The sequence below is a fragment of the Dipodomys spectabilis genome, unplaced genomic scaffold, assembly GCF_019054845.1.
Source record: "Dipodomys spectabilis isolate Male_0828 unplaced genomic scaffold, ASM1905484v1 ptg000214l, whole genome shotgun sequence".
Lineage (NCBI taxonomy): Eukaryota > Metazoa > Chordata > Mammalia > Rodentia > Heteromyidae > Dipodomys > Dipodomys spectabilis.
Window position 1 is genome coordinate 2,959,247 of NW_024870891.1, and position 7,457 is coordinate 2,966,703.

Genomic DNA, 7,457 nt, shown 5'->3' on the forward strand with positions numbered 1-7,457 from the left:
TAAGTGGTAGGTGCTCGTCTACTGTTATGATTGTATTGCTCAGAGCTTCTCTGGTGGATGTTTATTCATGCTTTTACATATAATCCATTATTTGAATATTGATATTGAGTTTCAAAGTTTGAATATTGATGTTGAGTTTCAAATACAGGCAAAGCCTGTATTTCTAACTCAAGAGGCTAAAGCAGGAAGATGCCTGTTCAGTCAAGGCTGCATAGAGAGGTCCTTCCTAAATTCTGATGCTAGAGCTGAAACTGGAGGGACAATTGTTTGTAAGCAATTACAAGTGAGAGATAAGTTTCTGATCATATTAGGTTTTGGTCATGTCAGTTTGGATATAATATTTACATGAATTTTAAAAATTTTTCACTTTCCCCTTACTCTCAGTATGTCATTTTGAAACTTTGTAGTACGTTTTTGTTTGCTGCACTTAAAAAAAAAAAACAGTTTTCCTTTGTATCATATTAAACATGATTTTTTCTGTATTACAATTTATTATTGAAATTTTTTATGTTTTTTTTTTCTCCATCTAGGGACTGGCCACTGTCTCAGAGATTTTGCTCAGTTCTGCCAATTGAGCCACAGCTCAACTTCCGGCTTCTTTCTTTTTGAAGAGTCTCATACGAACCCCAGCACTACTAAGGAGGCTGAAATCTGAGGATCTTGGTTTGAAGCCAGTCTGAGCAGCAAAGTCTGAGTGTTTTTTTTATTATTATTTTGCCATTGGTTATGGGCCTGAAAACTAGGCTTTGGCACTGTCCATCAGCGTTCCAGCTTAAGGTTAGTGTTCTATCAACTGAGCTGCAGCAACATTTTCGGCTTTTCCTGCTTATGTGGTTCTGAGGAATCAAACCCAGGTCCTCATGCATGCAAGACTAGCACCCTACCACTGAGCCAACTTCCCAGATGAAGTCTGAGATTCTTTTTCTTATTTTATTTTATTTTTTATTATTTTTTTAATTTTATTTTATTTGTGAACATACTTTACAGAGGGGTTACAATTACATGGGCAGGATATTGCGTACATTTCTTACCAAGCATTGCAGCCTCCTTTGTTTACCCTTCACATCCCTTCCCAGCCTTCCCCCTCCCCCGCCCAATCCCAATCCTTCTCCTTCCCCCTCTTCCCCCCCCCCCCCCCCCCCCCCCCGCACCGATGTTGTAAAGCTCGTTTTGGACATGACAATTTGTAATTCTCATTGTTGCAACAGGTCCACCTGTATCCTTAAACAACTGGTTTTTCCCCATCTCCTCCACAAGTTATACTGACATCAAATATAGTGAAAGCAGGGGTTATACTGTGGGGGAGGGACATACAAAGCAACAAAGAGATAATCTTATAAATGCATTAGAAACACATGCATGAAAGAAAAAAACATTAAAATACATATCTAAGGGTTCATTTTCTTAACATCACATTATCTGACCTTTTCCGCTTGACTCATACATATACTAGATATTGCAAATAAGGGAAACCATGGGGCCTATGTTTTAGCCTCTTGAGGAAACAGAATTACAGTTATGAGCCACCAGTAATGGGCTGATTGGCTCATTGCAGCCTCAGTTATTGGTTCTTCTTTTTCTTCTAGTCTTCTTTGCATTTCATTCTTTGTGAATGTGCTAGTGCTGGAGCCAGAACTCATGCAAGGCCTGGCCTGTTTCAGGATGCTGAAATCTGACCATCATGGTTTAAAGCCAGGCTGAGCAGGAAAGTGTCAGATCCTTACCTCCAATTAACTGCCAAAAATCTGGGAGTACTACAGTTCTAGCTCCAGGATGGCCCACAAGCAACTGTCTTGTGGACTTTCCTGCTAGAATTGGCTTTTACACTGGATACCCATATTTCTGCCTCCTGGAGAATTACAGGCATGAGTCACAAGCCCCAGGTTCTCTTCTTATTTACATTTTTGTGATCCTGAGGCTGGATCTCTTAGCAAGGGCACTGTTTCATAGCTTTCTCACTCAAGCCTGGTGCTTTACAACTCCATCACGATTCACTACTGTTTTCTTGTTTACATGTTTTGCTGTTGATTTGAAGATCAGAGACCATAGCCCTCAGATTTAATCTATCTTAGTATTTAGGATTACACACAAAAGAAGTGGCACTGTAGCTCAAGTGGTAGAGCACTAGCATTGAAATGAGCTGAGGGACAGTGCTCAGGCCCAGAGTTCAAGCCTTACAACCGACCAAAAAAAGAGGATTATACACAAAAACCAAAATCTCATCACTCATTAAAAAAAATTAATTGAATTTTCTTATACATTTTTTAATTTCTACTTTTTATTTCCATATGTATGCTGGGCTTGGAGCTATAAATCAGTGCCTAGGTATTGTCCCAGTTCCTTTTTTTTTGCCTGTCATGGAGCCTGAACTCTGGGCCTGGGCACTGTCCCTCAGCTCTTCAGCTTGAGGCTAAAGCCGTACCACTTGTGCTACTGAGCCACTTCTGATTTTTCCTGCTTATGTGTTGGTGAGGAATTGAGCCCAGGGCCTCATGCATGCAAGGCAAGCACTTTCCCACTGAGTCACTTCCCAGTCCCCTCCCAGTACATTTTTAAAACTAGCCCTCTAATATGTGAGACACAGCACAATTCGGAGCTTCTAAAAAAAAAACTGTAATTGGCTAATTAGCGTAGAGTTCATAGACTCCCCTGCCTTAGCTGGCCTTGAGTACTGATCCTCAGATGTGAGACCCTTGAGTAAGTACAGTAACAAGTGTAAGCTAACTCAATTTTGCTCATTTTAACCTCTGAAATCGGCTCTGCCTTTTCTTCTTCCAACTTTCTTTTCATTTATTTATTCTTGTGTGTGCTGGTCCTGGAGCTTGATCTCAAGGTGTGGGTATTGTCCCAGAAATCATTGTCTCATTTCTGCCATTGGGGCCACATCTCAACCCCAGGTGTTTCTTGTTTTTTGTTTTTCTTCTTTTTGGTGGCTCATTGGAGATAAGTGTCTCATGCTAAGCACAGAATGTCTCAGGAAGCCGAAATCTGATTATCAGTTTGAAGTCAGCCTGCACAGAGAATTCCATGAGACTCTTTACCTCTAATTAGCTGGTAGTCATCCCACCGATTAGCTGAGAGTAATAGAACACCAGCCTTGAATAAAGTAGAACAAATTCAACCCCCATGACTGGCACACACAGAAAAAAATGTTCCATGTACTTTCCTGCCTGGAATTGCCTTTAAATGTTTTTTTTTTTTTTGATGAGTTCTGGGAAGATGGTGGAGGAGAAGCTGGAGGCTAAACAAGCTCTTGCATAGAAAGCAATTTTAGTGTTCCAATAAACAGTCCTAAGCCAGAGAATCACACCAAGTGTGCCATCACAGGACAGAGAGTTAGCCCAGAGAGGGAAAATCCAGGCAAGGAGACAGATATAAGCACTTGCCAGTGGCCATGGATGTGGCGGCAGCGGCGGCAGCCATAGCCACCATACCTGCAACAAAGAGAGTCTGGGACTTAAGCATCAGACGCGGCAAGAGAGCGGTTTCTACTCAACACCAGCAAGAACTGACAAGGGGCACACATCTTCATCCTGAAGTTCGCAGACCAGAGATGAGCCAGGAACCAAGACTCTGGCGTGAGTAGAAGCCTGACATCCTCACTCCTTCTCAGGGAGGAGAGGAGGGAAGGCCAACCCTCCCCCACCCCATTACCGGAGATCTCCATCTTGGATACTGAAGAAGCCTGGCTGTTCAGCTAGCTCCAACTCAGGCCTTAGAAGAAAACAAGAGTCATTTAGCAGGTCACAGGAACCTAACCTGACCTGCCAGGCTCAGCTCCTCCCTGGGAAAATAACCCAGCTTGAGCAGCCAGCCCCAGGAGTGGCTTTCTTCACTGGGTAAAGAGAGCCAGAGGCTGCCCCTCCCTACAGGAGCCTTGACAATCAATTGAAATTCAGTAAACATAAACCCTGAGAATGGCTCCAGGCTGGGCTCTGTGTGTTTCTCAGAAGCTAACTCCTCAGGGAAAAGCTGCTGTTTGCTGAAAGGCCTCAACTTTACCCAGAACCTAGCCTCATCACAGCATCTCCAAACTAGAGGAAAGAGCCATCTCCCTCTTGTGAAAGTCAAAGTAGATCTCTGTCCCATTGAACTAGTCTGGGAGTAGGATCACAAAATCCTTGGTAAAGCAGAGCATTTTTCTGCCTGCTCAAACAAATTGACTAAAGAAACCATCCAAAGCACAGGAAAATCAAACACCACAAGCAGACCAGATAATCCAACAAGAGACTGGTTATGGACACAAGGGAGATACATGAACGTTCCATTCCCCCCAAAAAAAGCAAAGATCTTTTTTTTGTACCTTTTATAATTTTTTTTCTAAACCTTTTTTTAGATTTTTAACTTTAAAAATTTTTGTTTTCTATTAACATTTTTTTCTTCCTCATAATTTTTGTTTTGGGGTTATATGTCTGTGTGTGTTTTTTTTTCTTTTTTAGAAATTATTTTCTTTTGTTTTTTTTTCTTTTTTTATGCAAACATACTGTACAGAGGGGTTACAATTAAATGGGAAGATAATGAGTACATTTCCTATCAAGCATAGTAGCCTCCTCCTTTGTTTACCCTTCACATCCCTTCCCAGCCTCCCGATGTCGATGTCCTCCCACCCAATCCTCCCCCCACCCCACCAAAGTTGTAAAGTTCGTTTTCGACATGACAACTTGCACTTCTCATTGCTGCAACGGGTCCACCTGTGCCCTTATTTGAACGACTTATTTTGCCCCTTGCCCTCCACAAATTATACTGACATCAAATAGAGTGAAAGCAGGGGTTATACTGTAGGGGAGGGACATACAAAGCAACAAAGAAATAATCTTATAAATGCATTAGAAACAAATGCTTGAAAGAAAAAAAAAACATTTAAATACATATCTTAGGGTTCATTTTCCTAACTTCACCTTATCTGACCTTTTCTGCTGGACTCATACATGTACTAGATATTGAAAATAAGGGAAACCATGGGACCTATGTTTCTTTGGGCTTGGCTTACTAAACTTAATATAATTTTTTCCAAGACTTTGAATTTCCTAACAAATGGGGCAATGTCATTCTTTCTGATGGAGGCATAGAATTCGATTGTGTATATATACCACATTTTCTTGATCCATTCATCTACTGAGGGGCATCTGGGTTGGTTCCAGATCTTAGCTAAGGCAAATAATGCTGCAATAAACATAGTTGTGCTGGTAGCTTTAGTGTGGTTTTGTTTGTAAAAATTTGGGTAAATGCCCAAAAGTGGGACTGCTGGGTCATAGAGGAGCTCTATGTGGAGTCTTTTGAGGAACCTCCATAATACTTTCCAATGTGGTTGAACAAGTTTACACTCCCACCAACAATGAAGAAAGGTTGTCTTCTGTCCACATCCCCTCCAGCATGTGTAGTTGTTAGAGTTCTTGATTTTTGACATTCTAAATGGGGTATCTCAATGTTGTTTTGTTTTGCATTTCTTTTATGGCTAAGGAGGTTGAGCATTTTTTCATGTGTCTATTGGCCATCCTTCCTTCTTCTTCAGAGAAGTTTCTCTATAAGTCTTTAGCCCACTTATTTATTGGGCAGTTTTTTCTTTGAGGATTTGTTTTTGGGGGATTTAATTTTTGACTTCCATGTATATTTTAGATATGAGTCCTTTGTCCGGTGTATGGCTAGTGAAGATCTTCTCCCAATCTGTAGGCTTTCTATTGAGCTTCCTAGCTATGTCCTTTGCCATGCAGAAGCTCTGCAACTTCATGCAATCCCATTTGTCCAACCTTTCTTTGATTTGTTGGGTTTCAGGGTCTCTATTCAGAAAATTTCGACCTGCGCCAAGGAGACCTAGGGTTTCTCCTATTCCATCCTGCAATGCTTTCAGAGTGTCTGCTTTGACTCCGAGGTCTTTGATCCATTTGGAGTTGATTCTGGTGCAAGGTGATAGATAAACGTCTAGTTTTAGTTTTCTACAAGTATTTAAACAATTTTGCCAGCACCATTTACTGAGGAAGCTTTCTTTCTTCCATTCTATTGTTTGAGCTCCCTTATCGAAGATTAGACGGCTATAAGTCTGTAGATTCATTTCTGGGTTTTCAATTCTATTCCATTGGTCCTGAGGTCTGTTCTTGTTCCAGTGCCAAGCTGTTTTGATTACTATGGATTTATAGTAGAGTTTGAAATTTGGTATTGATATTACTCCAGCAGTGTTCTTTCCATTGAAGAGCGTTTTTGCTATTCGGGTTCGTTTATTGTTCCATATGAATTTTTGGATTGCCTCTTCTATTTCCTTGAAGAATGAGGTTGGAATTTTGATAAGTATCACATTGAATTTGTAGATAGCCTTGGGAAGTATTGCCATTTTCACAAGATTAATCTTTCCAATTCAGGAGCATGGGAGGTTTTGCCATTTTCTAAGTTCTGTTTTGATTTACTTTTTCAAGTTTTTAAAGTTTTCATCATAGAGGTCCTTCACTTCTTTGGTTAAGTTAATTCCTATTATTTTACTTTTTGTGGGGCTATTGCAAATGGAGTTGCATTCTGAATTTCAGCCACACTTTTCTCATTGTTGGCATACAGAAAAGCCATTAATTTTGGGGGGTTAATTTTATACCCTGCTACTTTGCCAAAGTTTTGAATCAGCTTGAGTAATTTGGGAGCAGATTCTATGGGATTCTTTAAATGCAAGATCATGTCATCTGCAAAGAGGGAGAGTTTCATTTCTTCTTTTCCTATATGGACCACCTTTATGTTTGCATCTTTTCTTATTGCTGTACCTAGGCTTTCTAATACTAGATTGAAGAGAAGTGGAGAGAGTGGACATCCTTGTCTTGTTCCTGAGTTAAGAGGAAATGGGTTTAATTTTCACTATTAAGTATAATGCTGGCTGTAGGTTTGTCATATAAAGCCTTTATTTTATTGAGGAATATCCCATGGATTTTAATTTTTCCAAAACCTTCATCATAAAGGGGTGTTGGATCTTTTCTAATGCTTTTTCTGCATCTATTGAAATAACCATGTGGTTCTTATCCTTGCTCCTGATGATGTGATAAATAAAATTAATTGATATGCGTATATTGAACCAGATTTGCATCCCTGAAATGAATCCTGTTTGATCGTGTTGTGTGATTTTTTTGGATGAATTGATGACTTGGATTGGCCAAAATTTTGTTGAGAAGTTTTGTATCAATGTTCATCAAAACATGGGTCTATAGTTCTCTTTCTTTGATGAGTCCCTTCCTGGTTTTGGGATGAGAGTTATGAGAGTTATGATGGCTTCATAGAGTGTGTTTGGTAGTGAACTTTGTCTGCTTTAAAACCGTCTGGTCCTTGACTTTTCTTAGCTGAGAGGTCTCTTATTGCTGTTTCTATTTCAATGCTTGATATAGACCTGTTAAATGGTTTAACTCATATTGGTTTAGTTTTGACATGTCAATATTTGCTAGGAAAAGGTCCATTTCTGCCAAGTTCTCAAACTTACTAGCATAAAGTTT